A 15,730-nucleotide genomic window follows, 5' to 3' on the forward strand; every position below is an offset into this window, starting at 1 on the left:
CCTTGGTGCCTGTAACTATAGCTGGATTAATGAATCACTTCTCTATCTATCTGGGAAAGGATGTGTCGTTATATCACACTACCATAACAATTTGTGGTTCAATTTAGGTTTTACACCACTAGTGATGTATTGTTATCACATAGTTATAAGAAAGCCTTTGCGCCTGTGCTGAGCGAGAAAAGGGAAGGCTCCATCTTTCAGTTTTATTGCGATTCAGTGTTCTCTCCCCAGCCTCCCACATACTGCAGGGAGAGAGAGAGAGACAGACAGAGGAGAGAGAGAGAGAAATGGAGAAAGAGAGAGGAGAGGCCCTAACACAAGCACCCAGCCCAAACCTCCCGTCTTTCTGCCCACCCGTCCGTCCTCCTGGCACTGCCGCCAGGATCCTGACACGCCTACTCAGTCACCACGGCAACTCTTTGTTTTCATGGGTCAGGTCACCCGAGATAGACCCCAGCCACACCACAAAGCCCTCGTGCTTTACCCTCAGTCTAGATCTGCAGCCTCAAACGCGTCGCTCCTTCATTGACGTGCTAGACACTTCACTGATTAATTGTATTTGTATTCAACAGGCTTTTTCCCAACCTTAACACCAACATGGTTGACAGAGTGGCCAACTCGTTACTGGGAGCCTGAAGGGAGAATGAAAAGGTTGAATTAACCTTTCAGAGGAAAGTAGGTTTGAGTATAATGGTTTTAATTAATTCCCTGAAGGACACAACTAACAAACTGAAGCGTCTTGGCTAAGACCCACATCTTGCTGCCAGATACACAGTTGAGGTAGGTCTTCAGCGCTTTTTCCCTCCAGTGCTTGACAGCCGACCGTTGGCGTTGCAGCACCTGCTAATCTCCCGGATGGACAGCGAGCCAACCAGTATCATGAATACCTTTCGATGTTTGCAGAGCAAGATAAGACGGAAAGGACCCAGAGGGTACGGATGAGGAGGCTGGCCAAAGATAAGAGCTGAAACTAACATAATAATTGTAATAATAATAATAATAACAATATAGCCCATCTACATTCTGCTGCTCCTATAGCATTGAAGGTATGTTGTGGTCATTTTGTGACCGTAAAACCCTCTGCTCCTCTGAAGAGGGTGTGTCTTTCTGTTATCTATCGGTACAGAACTCCGGCGCTCTTTAAAGTCTGCCTGACGACAGCTCCGCTCCACGGTGCTGAACACAGAGCGTAATGGCCCCTGAGGGAGAGGTACTGGGGACCATCTAACACGGAAGGTTTGATCGGTGCCTGCTACTGCCAGCTGGATCCCCTCCATGCAGATGAGCCAGAGGGAACAGAGGAGAATACCCTGAGGTGTTATGGCTGTTATGAACAGGGTTATTAGCACACATGCTATTGGTTTATTGTGCTCATCATTGTTAGAGAGAGGAAGTGCCGTTGTAAAAGCTGAGGTCCATCATCATCTCAGCAATACGGAAACACACACCTGTTGTCCTGTAACACACACACACACACACACACACACACACACACACACACACACACACACACACACACACACACACACACACACACACACACACACACACACACACACACACACGGCCCTGGGATGGCTGGGGAGAGAAGTGAGTATGGCTTAGACACACACACTAACCCACAGTGAACAGCAGCCTGCTGAGAGCCTGGCACACTGTCACCCGGCCCCCCGACACCACTGACCACTGGGCAACAATAACACTCAGAGCCCTGGGCAGGACCCCCCACTACCCACAGCCCACCACCACCACCCCCTCTCAGGCTGCTGACACTGGGCACAATGTATGCTACAGATGGCCTCAAAACGACTCAAGACAAAAGGAGTAAAAAAATTGACAGCGGCCTTGAGAGGACTGTCAAGAAAATGAACGTGTGTGTTTCTGAATAAGCACTTGGGAGCAGGATCAGAGAGTGAAAGGAAAACCACAGTGGCAGCTACCAGATAATTCCTCTGTCTCCAGCTATGTTTTGATCTCTGCTTCTCTCACTCTTTTTTACTCAGCATGTCTCACTCTCGCTATTCTCCATTTTAAAGCTTTTTGTTGGTTACTCCATCTTTGTCACTTGCATCACGCACGCACACACACAGACACACACAAAGAGCTGTCACTGCAGTCGCATGTTTAAATCTGGTCTTTCCTGTCAGCCATCTGGGGTTTGAGCCGCTGCACTGAGTAGGTCGTAACATGCTGGAGTTTTAGAAGGAAAACCAAAAGGGCTTGGTCAAACAATATATAAACAGTTCTGCTTTGATGTTTGCTTAGCTTTTTAAAATGTTTTTTGGGGGGAAATTAAAATGTGTGGTTGGGACTCAGAAAGGATAACCTCAGTTTAATCATATTTGATGGAGGATTAGGCCAGTGTTTGGGAGTGCTTCCAAATCTTGGGATAAAGAAGAAAAAAAATGAAATTGCAGTATATTACGACTAAAACTGAAATCATGTCCAGTTCCTACATAGTCTACAGTACAGTTTTGGAATGAATCACTAATACACGTAATGTACTCAGTTGAATGGTGCAGTATTAATTCATTACTATAGGCACGGTCTATCATGGTCCAAACACACCAACACAGTCGTGAAGAGGGCACGATAAAACCTATTTCCCCTCAGAAGACTGAAAAGATTTTGCATGGGTCCCCAGATCCTCAAAAAGTTCTTCAGCTGCACCATCGAGAGTATCCTGACCGGTTGCATCACCGCCTGGTATGGCAACCGCTCGGCATCCAACCGTAAGGCACTACAGAGGGTTATGTGTACGGCCCAGTACATCACTGGGGCCAAGCTTCCTGCCATCCATGACCTCTATACTAGTCGGTGTCAGAGGAAGGCCCCAAAAATTATCAGTCACCCCAGTCATAGACTGTTCTCTCTGCTACCGCACGGCAAGTGGTACCGGAATGCCAAGTCCAGGTCCATAAGGCTCCTTAACAGCTTCTACCCCCAAGCCATTAGACTGCTGAACAAATAATAAAAAATGGCCACCCAGACAATTTACATTGACCCCCCCCCCCTTTTTTTCACACTACTGCTACTCACTGTTTAGTATCTACGCATAGTCACTTTAACTCTACCTACAGTACATGTACATATTACTTAAATTACCTCGACTAGCCTGTACCCCCCGCACGTTGACTCTGTACCGGTATCCCCTGTATATAGCCTCGTTATTGTTATTATATTGTGTAACTTTTTTTACTTGAGTTTATTTTGTAAATCTTTTCTTAACTCTCATTTTCTTAAAACTGCATTGTTGGTTAAAAGGCTTGTAAGCAAGCATTTCACAGTAAGCCTACACCTGTTGTATTCGGCACATATGACAACATATGATAACTCTTCATTTCAGACTTGAAGTTAGAGGACTCATTAAAAGTTAAAGACTGAATAATTGGTTTTGCCCTGAAATTAATTCTAAGGGGAAGCGCCACTCAGATGTGACGAGGAGAGGATCAGTGTCTGCACCACGTACTCTCATGATTGGTGTCCTCCAGGGCTCGGTTATAGGCCCTCTCCTCTTCTCTTTATGCACCAAGTCACTTGGCTCCATCATATCCTCACATGGTCTCTCCTATCATTGCTATGCGGATGACATTCAGCTACTTTTCTCCTTCCCGCCTTCTGACACCCAGGTGGCGACATGCATCTCTGCGTGCCTGGCAGATATCTCAGCTTGGATGTGGGCCCACCTTCCTCTCCACCAACATCAAAGCAGTGACTCGCTCCTACAGGTGCATGCTCTACAACATCCTTATCCAGAACGCTGAAACCCGCCTGGTGTTTAACCGTCCCAAGTTCTCCCATGTCACCCCACTCCTCCGCACACTCCACTGGCTTCCAGTTGAAACTCGCATCCACTACAAGACCATGGTACTTGCCTACGGAGCAGCAAGAGGAACTGCCCCTCCATACCTTCAGGCTATGCTCAAACCCTACACCCCAGCCCGAGCAGTCCATTCTGCCAACTCTGGTCTCTTGACCCTGCCACCCTTATGGGAAGGCAGCTCCCCCTCAGCCCAGTCCAAGTTATTCTCTGTCCTGGCACCCTAATGGTAGAACCAGCTTCCCCCTGAAAACATCTTCCGAAAACATCCGAAACCCTTTCCTCTTCAAAGAGTATCTTAAACAATCCCATAGCACCCCATCTCCCACCCTGTAAAAATGTTTTCCCATTTCTAAATGTCAGAGAAAAGCTGACAGCCTCACCAGACCTTGTGCCGTTGCCTATAGGCTTACGTTTCTCCAAGGTCAGGGATATCTAAGACTACCTCTGAGTCACCACAGCCACAGCCAGCTGGCGATGGGGGGGAAATCGATACAGTTACATATCTGGATATTATTTTGGACGATATATGGTATCGTATCGTTTTAACAATATCTCAATATTATTTTTGCGCTAGTTTGCTGTATCTGCCCCAGAACTCCTGTCCTCTCAGCTCTAATACACCATACCGTTTCAGCTAGATGAGAGCGTTTCTTACTGTGTACCAACTCGTTCACATTTGCTCAGGAAAGTGAGATAGTATCGCTGGTTGCGATCATATTGATACTATGGGCTATAGGCTATACTGTATCTATAACAGGTCGCATCACAATCCTCGTTACCATTCTAATCATCATCCCCTGGTGATCAGTGCCATTTCACACATTTCCTCCACCACGGCATGGTCCATGCTTTAGCCTATTAGAGGCAAGGATGGTCATAAATCAGACTAGGGAAGCCAATGGAATAGACTCTTGAGAGCACTGAAGGATGTACTGAGAGGAGGAGGAGGAGGAGGTGTGAGACAGAGAGGAGAGAGACAGTAGCACTCATCTGGAGAATACATAGTTCGACACAAATAATTAAAACAGCAGTTAACACTCTGATTTGTTGCCAATTAGCGAACGCTATTCAAAAAAATTGCATTACACAGGTTTGAAACACCATTAGCTAGGTGATTTATAGTACAGGTGTAGGATCTTAATTTGATCACCCTGTTGCAGGAGAAATTCCCTTCAAGTCTTCTGAAGTTTGTAATTTCCACTGACATTTTAGACTTGATTTTCCCTTACGAAACAATGTTTATTAATTAGTATCCACCTAACAATTCACATTTCCTGTCACTGCAGGATTATTTCCTGCTGTAGCAAACTGGCTCAAATTAAGATCCTACATCTGTACAAAGCACATCTCAGTGTACTAGGTATGCATAACCTGGCATGGATTTGCTGTGTGATGTGTGTCGATCGGAATGAATGTTTATGAATAGTAACACGTTTGACCTGATGGTATATAGAGGGCCTTGTCACTGTAGTTTCTCCTTTATACTGTACAGAGGTTTGTTTGGAATGAGCAAAGAATCATATGCAGAAGAGAGATGGAATGGGAGAGAAAGAATTGACAGGGGTTGAGGAAAATGTTAATAACAGTCATTGAACATACTGATGTTCATTGTATTCAATGACACCTCAATACCCAGCGATATGAGGAGGGGGAGGACAGTAAATGTTCCCTTATCAAACCCACAGTCACAATAGTAATGGCTGTGCCCAGTACTGCAGTTTGGTAGCAGCCATCCACACATGAAATATCTCCTGATTTCAGTCACTAACAGCCTCCACATGGAAAGCCAGGGATTAATTATTCATCAGCCTTCACACACACTCTGAAAAGCATACCTACACACATCTTATAATATCTCACATACACACACACACACACACTGCTCATGAACCCTGACATCTTACACAAAACACCATCTGTGCATTTGATGAGTGAACTGGCCCTTCCAGTTCTCACTGCTGGACATTAGAGAGGCCGAGGCTTAACCATTCATCATCCAGGAGAATGGCCCATTATCAACAAGAACAAAATAAAAATGGAGGAAGATCCAGGGATTCTATTATCAGCCCAGCCCATGGTTGTCTGGTTCTTTTTGTGTGTATCAGTGTGAGTGCATGTCTTTATGTGGCTTTGTATTATTGCGAATGTATTCTTCTGTTTCTAGGTGTGGCCCTGTTAGCTGAAGATATCGATCCTGATCGATAAGAGGGACACGTGTAGCACTAGCAGGTTCTGGAGGACCTGTCAGCGCCCCCCTTCAAGCATCCTTCACGCTTTAGTGGGCCCAGGGGACACAGTGTGACACAGAGAGAGGCGGGCTGGGATATTGGAATCTACTTCCCCATCTCTAGAGGAGTGTCGGCGCCACGTTCTCGCTCTCTCTGTGTGCACGGCAACCGCCAGCAAGAACCAATTCTAACACTGAGGAAGATAAGAAACAGAATGAATGTAATAAGCATTCTTTAACGTTTCTTCACTGTAGAAGGGGGAGTCATTAGTCACCCAATAACAAACACAAAGCTATGGAAATGAGTTTAGGGAATCTTTTTCAAATTGCAGGGCCTGAAGAAAACAAGGGGAGACAATAAGCATCGCAGAAAATGCTGCTTGACAGCACCGGCAGTCCCAGTACGAATAATGCATGATTCAAAGCTATTTTAAGAAAGGGGTGGTGTTTTAGCAAGCCCTGTGTTATTCTGGGACCTCTCCAATCTCCATCACTCCCTGCAAGCTGTGCTAGTAGGAACAGAACGCCTTACTTTAATGGGAAGTCATTCAACAGAACCCAGATTCCTGAATCAAAGGTGTGCTAATGCATGTCTAGGACAGTCATGCAATGCTTTGTTTTGTTCTGATGTACATGGCAGACTCTGGATGCCTGGTCTAGACACTACATGCTCTCCACCAGGTTGCTAGCAGCAGGGGGCTCTAATGGCTGATCCCAGAGTTGTCAGTGTGCATGAGCATCTGTAGCCAATAGCCAGTGTTTATGACACTGCAATAACTACAACCTACAAACACCGGGGAAGTGCCAATGAAGAAGGGATGAAGACGGCAGGGACCATCAGGAATGAAGACAAGACTGCACAGGACAGGGTGAAAAGAGTAAGTCAAAAGCTGGACTATTCAATAGCTTCCAAACCGAAGACATGGAGACAGATCGCAGACAAAAGAGACTGAGAGACAGATCTATCTCACGGCTCTACAGCTCTCCCATCCCCTTTAGGCACGCGGCTCAGTATCTGGCTTGTCTCAGTGTTGATGCTGTCACCAGTTTGGAGGGGATTCTGGATGAAAGGTTCCACTTGTTTCTGAGAGAAGCCTGTGTTTCACTCTGCCACCATTGTCTTTAAAATGCATCGTCTTCTCCGAGAGTCACAGCATCTCATCTTGGGATGAAACACAGAATAGAAGAAGAACAAAACGAAGCGAGGGAAGGCAAGGCGCGGTGACGAATGAGGAAGGAAACAGGAGCGACAGCAGCAGTGCTTAAACAGAGGAGATGGTGGCATATTAACATTGCCCAACCATCTCAAGGCATCACATCAGTGACTGCATTTTGGGTCCCCGAGCGCTAAAGATTGTGATGAAAAAACGTGATGAACTACAGAGTCCCTGGTGGGAACAAGTGACGTCCTCACCCCTCTGGCCAGGCATACTGTACTGTAGCATTGCTTCTGATCCACTGATGATGCTGGAGGTCTGGATGGATGGATTACTGGGCTCTGATTGCAATCCCCTTATATCACAAAGCTCTGCAGCTCCATTCAGTCTGTCTCTATAAACCCAGCTTCCCTTCTGGGCATGTATGTCGTGCCATCACCAAATCTGGTAAAGACCTCATGTTTCATAATAATAGAGGACCTTGACATTACAAGCATTGTAAAAAGGGAGAGAGCACCTTTGCTTGGGTGTTCGTTGGATATTTGCTTAGAAACAGGTAGAAATGATAATGAACGACTGCATTTTTAAGGCGGGGATCTATTTGGTATTCACAACTAGTATAAAGGGGCTACAGCTGAAGGGTTTTATTAGCATATAAACCCTCTATTCAGTTGAGCAAACTTAGACACACTTTAATGTCCACACTAGCAACTGCCCCTGAGCACCACTATTCCTATTAGTGTCTGCAAACTGCAGTCAGGCTATAGAATTGTAACTGCCTCCGCCTCAACAGAAAAACAGACGTGATTTGCATGGTCTGAAATATTAAATTATCCTTCTGTTTGTTCACGCTTCTCCCAGAGGATCTAATTCATTTAGATACAACGTGTGTCCTCAGTAAGACTAAATTGCCTAAATGAGTATAAGTAAGAGGATATGCAAGACAGCACACACACACACACACACACACACACACACACACACACACACAATGGATGAATACACACACACACACACTCACACACCCAATGGATGAATACACACACATCATGTTATACAAAGTTAAAATAGTCAGCAAGGAAAAATGTTCCTTTGAAAAACTGACAATGAAGAGGGGCGTATTCAAGAAGTCTATTTCTCCTTAGAGTAGTCCCAAATAATATTCCTTGGGAAAATGGGAGGAATCGATTCCATATTCAACAGCATACATGATGACAGGCCAGGGCACTTCCTTTCCACACTTCACAGTCAATACGATTCCTTGGCATCGAATGCACAGAGGATTAGAAACGTATCATTATAGTGAGTAGCATATCATCAGTTTACACTTATGGCTTTTAAATGATTCAACTAGCTAGATGTTGATGTCAGCCATCTCCTCAGTTATTCAAGCTTTTAATCATGATCTGTAAAGCACTGTTTCAACAGATGATAGACTCCACCAAACACATGAGTGACTCTGCCGCTAAATGCAGTCAGCCCAAAACGTGTTGGAACGTATATGGAAGCATGGGCCCCATGACACGCGTGCAATTCCCATACACTATCAGTGACATGCAGACGGATGGGGAGTATTTGAGAGGAGATTATAGGCCTACAGGATAAGAAACAGAGAGTGGACAGGCAGGCAGAGTCTTGGGCCCCGTCATAGTGCTATCTGGCTCAGAAACACAGCCTTCTGGAGGGCCACATCACAGCCAGCCATTCTGCTTCCATGGGTACAGCAAGCAACCCACAGCAGCTCCTCTCCTTTTCAGCCAATAGGCTAATCCTCTTTAGCGCTCAATCAATCATGGGCTTTTTGGCTGAAAGCGAGCAGAAATATGGAAATAGGAAGACAGATTTTCACCACCCGAATCATATTGTTCATGTAAATAGGAGAACCTGTCCTGATTATGTTCTGTATGGTCACGTCACACCTATCTGGATACACAGTCAATCAAGGAGAGTTTAAAATCACAGAGTAAAAACATTTCAAGTTAAATTAACTTGAGTTATCTTTACCCTCAACAGATTGATATGCTCCCTGGACTTAGTATTGATAACTGGAGTTGATTGGGACCGAGTACTTTTAACTACATTATGGGGGCTTTCACACCAAATTGGTTTGGTTCGTTTTTTTCCGAACTCTATTGAGTTTATCCCCTTAGTTTGGTTGGTTTGGACTGGTGTGAACACTCTATCCACACTCGGGTCCGGACTAAACAAACACCGTGGTTCGCTCGGTCTGATTCAATTTGTACCTTGGTGTGATTCGCTGCAGGTGAGAACGCTGTCAGGACCAAACACAGGAAAAGAACCAGAGTCCCACATTATTATTATTGTTTGTTTGACTGCGAGCATTTGATGAAACTTCATATATCTGAAACACTCTGTGAGTACCAGCACATTTATGAGCGCATCTGATGCAGATTAGGGGAGACGGGGCTATACAGGGGATATAGCCTACTGAATATAACCTACTGAATGTAACCTACTGAATATAACCTACTGAATATAACCTACTGAATGTAAGCCTATTCACGTCGCAGTTAGAGGTGCTATTGCGATGTTTCCTCCCGCATGTATTTAAAAGACCAAAGAGAAAGTAATATGAAGATTGGGACACACAAGTGATGCTTCATGATAATTCATCTTAAATGGATTTAACTACGGCATTTTTGTCCAATAAACAAATTACTTGCAATGGAAACGTGGTTTTGTTTATGAATTTTTGTTCGTTTGACATTTGGCAACGTGAAACCAATTTTGTCAAAATGAAAAAATATATCATGGTGGAACTCTGATTCAAACTATAGCTCAAAACTGTGTGTGAAAACACCCTAAGAGTAACCAGAGACAGGGAGTTAAAACTATGGAGTATTGTCATATTTCCCAGCATGCTCTGTTGCAGGTAGATGTTTTTAATTGTTTGTTTTAATATCTGTGTTTTCAAGGGGTCCATTGATTGTTTTTGATCTGATGCTACACAATGATATGTAAGATACATTTTCCTAAATTAATCTAATCTATTAACGGTTGGATTTATTGCAATCGTTCCAGTTTTCATGATGTAGGTCATCTCTTATTTTTTACCCCTTTTTCATGATATCCAATTAGGATCTCGTCTCTAGTTCGCTGCAACTCCCCAACGGGCCCGGGAGAGACGAAGGTCGAATCACGCGTCCTCCGAAACATGACCCGCCAAACCTTCTTTACACCTTCCCTCTTAACCCGGAAGCCAGCCGCACCAATGTGTTGGAGGAAACACCATTCAATTGACGGACGAAGTCAGCCTGCAGGTGACGGGCCCGTCACAAGGAGTCGCTAGAGCATGATGAGCCAAGTAAAGCCCCCCCGGCCAAACCCTCCCCCTAACCCGGTCAACTCTGGGCCAATTGTGCGCCGCCCTATGGGACTCCCGGTCACGGCCGGTTGTGACACAGCCCGGGATCGAACCCGGGTCTGTAGTGATGCCTCAAGCACTGCGATGCAGTGCCTTAGACCGCTGCACCATTCGGGAGGCCTGATGTAGGCCATCTCTAGCAACAGTACTCGCCTCCCTGTTCTGACATTCATTCTGATGTGGTTGATGTAAAATTGCTGGATATCCTCCCTCTTAAATTGATACCAATAGAGCAGGGATCCCCAACTGGTGGCCTGTGATTTTATTTGGTCCTCCAAGTTTTCTGAGCCAAAAAATACTAATTGTATTTATTTATTTGTATTTATACTGAACAAAAATAAACATACAACAATTTCAACGATTTTACTAAGTTACAGTTCATGTAAGGAAATCAGTCACTTGAAATAAATTCATTAGGCCCTAGTCTATGGACTCCCACCCACTTGGGAGACTGGCCCACCCACTGGGGAGCATGGCCCAGCCAATCAGAATGAGGTTTTCCCCACAAAAGGGTTTTATTACAGACATAAATATGCCTAAATTTCATCAGCTGTCCATGTGGCTGGTTTCAGACGATCCCGCAGGTGAAGAAGCCGGATGTGGAGGTCCTGGGCCGGCGTGGTTACGTGGTCTGCGGTTGTGAGGCTGGTTGGACGTACTGTCAAATTCTCTAAAACGACATTGGAGGAGGCTTATGGTAGAGAACTGAACATGAAATGATCTGGCAACAGCTCTGGTGGACATTCCTGCAGTCAGCATGGCAATTGCACGCTCCCTCAAAACTTGAGGCATTGCGTTGTTTGACAAAACTGCACATTTTAGAGTGGACTTTTATTCTCCCCAGTAGAAGGTGCACCTGTGTAATGATCATGCTGTTTAATCAGCTTCTTGATATGCCACATCTGGCAGGTGGATGGATTATCTTGGCAAAGGATAAACGCTCACTAACAGGCATATAAACAAATTTGTGCACAAAGTTTGAGAGAAATAAACTTTTTGTGTGTATGGAAAATGTTGGTGATCTTTTATTTCAGCTCATGAAACCAACACTTTACATGTTGCATTTATATTTTTGTTCAGTGTATTTGTTATTACTTGTTAGACATAAAATACTGTGAAAACACCAGCAAATCAGCTCCAAGTGATTTAGATTTTGGAAATCTGTTCCAAAGTATTCCCACACATAAGAGAGGTATACTGTATGTGATAATATATAATGTAAGCAAGGTTGGAACTGAAAATATTGTTGTCAAATATTAGATCTGTTTGGTCTCATTGCGGTCAATTTGCACAAATTATTTGTAATCATGTTCCCGCCCCCTGACCATCCGCTCAAGAAAAAAAAAGAAAAAGAAACGGCCCGCGGCTGAATGTAGTTGATGAGTCCTGCAATAGAGATTGGATGTCACATTGTAAGCCACCATAATATGACAAGAAATATTTAAATGATACATTACACCTTAAATGGGACCATATAAACCCCCAAATAGCGTTGAGTTTGAGGCCATAGGAGTTGAATTAACTCGTGATTATATTGTAAGAGTAAACATTACTCTAAATAAATAACTCTAGAGTACTGAACAACACTGCAGAGAATTAAAGAGAGTTATTTTCAATTAATACTGTACGGAGTGAAACGCAATGATGCAGAGTTAAATATCAACACTAAATTGAGCATATACGACTCTGAAAAAAAAAAAAACTGTTCCCAGAGTACCTTTTACTCTTTTTAAACTGGGACCAAATGTTATCTGTGGCAGAATTAGATTTTCTTCAATTAGAGTTCAATTTAGTCGGTCATTTTACTGTGTATGCATCTGATTCTCCTAATGTGGTAATACACAAGAGGCCATGGTCTGCAGGGTAGGGAAGGTTACTTTCTAAATGGAATCCGTTACAGTTACTAGTTACCTTTCCAAAAATTATAATCAGTAATGTAACTTTTGGATTACCCAAACTCAGTACCGTAATCTGATTACTTTCCCCTTAAGAGGGGGATTACTTTTTCCCTCGTGGTAGCCTAGTGGTTAGAGCATTGGGCCAGTAATCGAAAGGTCAAATCCCCTAGCTGACAAGGTAAAAATCTGTTCTGCCCCTGAAAAAAAGAGGCATTGATTAGAATAAGACAAAAAAAGAACAAACAATTGAACAACATCTATTGCAGGATAAATCAATGTTATAGTTTACATAGATGGCCATAAATGGATGTTGCATTTTACTTTATGGGTTGGTTACGTAGGCTTCTAACCCACTGCTTTTTACTACAGATCATAATAGGATCAGGTTAAAAACTCTCATATTTCCAGTCATTCTAAACAGTGTAATACCCCGTGACATAGCTGCAGAAAGATGTTTTGGGGGACTAGTAAATATACAGGACTAGTAAAGACCCAGTGCACTGCTTGTGAGAAAAGAAAATACAATTATTGTTCAGATTTTTCAGGGGATGCTGCAGCACCCTCAGCAAACCTTACTTCCTATGACTATGCCCCTTGATCTTCAAGAATAGGACTTGGAGATATAGATTAGCCAAACTGTTTTACCTGAGCATAACCCAAAAGCTGTTTATGATTTTATTGTCATGGAGGACTGATTAGGCTCATTGCTTCGAGTTGAAAAATAAATGCTGCTCTCATGGAATGACATGTCTTGGGCACTACCAAAAAGTGCTATTTGCATGTGAAAAATTAATGCCATATACTGCATTTGCTATAGGCCTATTGTTTACGTTTTTTTGTTGCTGACACTTTGATAACTCGATAATTTGAGTCTGCTTAAAGGGAGAATCCACAGTTGAAACAATAACCAAGGGCCACCCTGCCTCTGTTTTGGTAAAAAGCTGAGGGATGGGCCTGTAACCACTCTCACATGAATAGGCAGAGCTATGGATGCAAGGTCTGACCATCCATGATATCAAAAATATTGTTTCAACCATGTTTTGAGGCTATACAGTGTTTGTTTACATTTACAATGTTTACAAACACTGGATTAAAACAAACTTATATTTTGGCTTCTCCTGGGGTGTGACAGTTGAACTAAGCTAATGAGGCATTTATAAGTTATATTCTTTAAGAATTAATGAGCATACAGTATATTATTAATTTAGAAGTCTGAAAATGGATGTAGCAACTACATATTGCCCCTTTAAGTCTGTCAAAAGTGTGCGAGTTTGAGCATATGTATGTTACGCCTATGGATATTTTGTTTAGAATCAGCACAAATTAGATTGAGCAATAAAAGCACCAGTTTTGGTCTCCTTAAATTAAACTCGTTTTTGAAAGTATGGAGCACAATACCATGGAGGAGTTTAGAAGGTAGGAACGCCCTCAAACCTTTATTCCATAGGCTGGGATCTGCAATCTGCAGCTGTTGCAATGCGCATGTTTCACTGGCTGTCCACTGGTCGCAAAACAATGATTGATAGGCAGCTTAAACTTCGTAATTTCAACCATTATTGGGTTAAAATACACATACAGTGCCTTCGGAAAGTATTCAGACTCCCAATACTTTTTTCCACATTTTGTTAAGTTAGCCTTATTCTAAAACAGATTAAATAAATAAAAATCCTCAGCAATCTACACACAATACCCCTTAGTGACAAAGAGAAAACAAGTTTTTAGAATGTTTGGAAATAAAAATAAAAAACAGAAATACCTTACATAAGTACTCAGACCCTTTGCTATGAGACTCGAAATTGAGCTCAGGTGCATCCTGTTTCCATTGATCATGCTTGAAATGTTTCTACAACTTGATTGGAGTCCACTTGTGGTAAACTCAATTGATTTTACATGATTTGTCTATACAAGGTCCCACAGTTGACAGTACATGTGTTGATACCATGTTGTTGTGTTGATACCATGTTGTCATATGTTGCTACCATGCTGTGTTTTCATGTGTCGCTGCCATGCTATGTTGTTGTCTTAGGTCTCTATGGAGTGTTGTCTCTTGTCGTGATGTGTGTTTTGTCCTATATTTTTATTTTAAATCGCAGCCCCCACCCCTGCAGGAGGCCTCATTTTTTTAAATGTTATTTAACATTTATTTAACTAGGCAAGTCAGTTAAGAACAAATTCTTATTTACAATGACGATCTACTGGGGAACAGTGGGTTAACTGCCTTGTTCAGATTTTTCCCTTGTCAGCTCGGGGATTCGATCCAGCAACCTTTCGGTTACTGGCCCAACGCCCTAACCACTAGGCTACCTGCCTCCCCTAATTAGTTTAACCGGAACACATTCAATGACAGAGGATAGGACTACTGACCACCTTTTTAAATGCACCCGTTGTCATTGAGATGTGCACCTGATCCCACCTTTCCGTCTAATAAAGCCCCCTAGTTTAAACAGCAGCAGCAGCACATCTGTAACAACCATGAGAATGAAACCCATTAATGCTGGAAAGCAGAAACACCAAAAAAGGCATAAATACTCACCAATAGCTGTAGGTTGGTGGATGACGTGGTCTATTTCCCAGGTGCACTCCTGAAACATAAAGAGTACAAGGCTGAGTATGGTGAAGGGGCAACTTGTTCAGCTCAGACAGTAAAGTCTTGATCTATCACCCCCCTCAATCCCTTGGTAATATAGTAGTCTGGCTTTTGGGCCAAAACAACATCATTACTGCACCACTCACAGCAAGATTTCCAAATTGTTTTTTAAGCAACACCGCACAAAAAAAGATGAGAAGCCCAAAAAGCCCAATCTTTAACAGGTGAGTTGAGCACATGTAGACATCACATGTTCTCAGGGTGCTTCCTGTCACAGCTGATCAGATCCTCATGTCAATGCACTCAACAAAGAGCACTTTGAACTTATCTCTGGGTTGGAGGGAGCATCCTGAAAGGAACTAGTATGCCATTAGATTAGCAACAAACCAAAGCACTAACACATTTAAGAGAGGAGAAAAAAAAAGTGTGATGTGATTACTGAGTACGGGCCCTTGTAAAACTGACTATCCTACCGATCCTTGACTTCGGCCATGTCATTTACAAAATAGCCCCCAACACTCTACTCAGCAAACTGAATGTAGTCTATCACAGTGCCATCCATTTTGTCACCAAAGCCCCATATACTACCCACCACTGCGACCTGTATGCTCTCGTTGGTTGGCGCTCACTACATATCCGTCGCCAAACCCACT

The 15,730-nt window shown here is 43.2% G+C and overlaps 1 protein-coding gene across 4 annotated transcripts in view; it reads right to left on the bottom strand.

Moving 5' to 3' along the window:
- The window catches only part of apba2b (amyloid beta (A4) precursor protein-binding, family A, member 2b), a 68,850-nt gene that overhangs the window by 28,581 nt on the left and 24,539 nt on the right, over window positions 1-15,730 (bottom strand). For all 4 annotated transcript variants that reach the window (XM_029721716.1, XM_029721717.1, XM_029721713.1 and 1 more), the window contains exon 2: window positions 15,024-15,072. The gene's annotated coding sequence lies outside the window, so the exon portion shown is untranslated. The remainder of the gene's footprint in view (window positions 1-15,023; window positions 15,073-15,730) is intronic.

This window comes from Salmo trutta, chromosome 29 (genome assembly GCF_901001165.1).
Source record: "Salmo trutta chromosome 29, fSalTru1.1, whole genome shotgun sequence".
NCBI lineage: Eukaryota > Metazoa > Chordata > Actinopteri > Salmoniformes > Salmonidae > Salmo > Salmo trutta.